The sequence below is a fragment of the Hyposmocoma kahamanoa genome, unplaced genomic scaffold (assembly GCF_003589595.1).
Source record: "Hyposmocoma kahamanoa isolate Upper Pololo Valley unplaced genomic scaffold, ASM358959v1 88, whole genome shotgun sequence".
Classification (NCBI taxonomy): domain Eukaryota; kingdom Metazoa; phylum Arthropoda; class Insecta; order Lepidoptera; family Cosmopterigidae; genus Hyposmocoma; species Hyposmocoma kahamanoa.
Window position 1 is genome coordinate 8265117 of NW_020654466.1, and position 797 is coordinate 8265913.

A 797-nucleotide genomic window follows, 5' to 3' on the forward strand; every position below is an offset into this window, starting at 1 on the left:
CTTGTAAACAAGCATTGAAGCTGAACGCTTTAGTAGTTCTAAAAAAATTTATTTATTAAAATGGAAATTGGTTCGAGTTGTAGCTGCGTTTCCTGGCACTGATGGCGTCAACTGAACGGCCAATATCAACAAAACTTCTACAGAAATGGTAAGTAGATCCTTTTCTAAAATTTGTCCACTTCCTGAAGCAAGTATTATTGGTTGAAAGGTAAGCTTTCAACGGCCGGCGGAATGGTCGCGCGTGAAGACTTATTTTGATAAATAGTGCCTAAATTTTATAAGAAGGAATTATTTTAATAGTTGATTTTGCCATGCTCCAATTGAAGATGTTCTTTCTCATATACTTTAAGCACCGTGAGTACCGACTTTTATCTCCTATGTCAAGTCCCGCATAGTGGATGAATCCGGTTTTGCTCACATTCCGGTAACCGATTTCAATAAACCTTAGCAAATAGATGTAATTCAGATACAATTTTGAAGTCGGTTTGTAATAAGATTATTGCTTAATCTTGATGTTGAGAAGTACAGTGCAATTAAATTGTGGGGGCGGATTGTGAGAAAAAACGCCTGGTTGTAAATTGAGCTTCTTGTTCTTGGTTTTGCTTGGATCGCGGAGAGATTTGGAACGCCTTCGGAGTCTTGTGCAGTCAATTTTGGAATGTCGTTCCGCTCCCAACGCTCCGCTTTTTATATCATCGCTGGCCCGCCGTGCTGCTCGCATTCTATTCAAGTGTGCGAGCGGGACGGCACCAATGCAGGAGCGGGACGGGAGAACCCTACAGACTCCAAGCAAAACC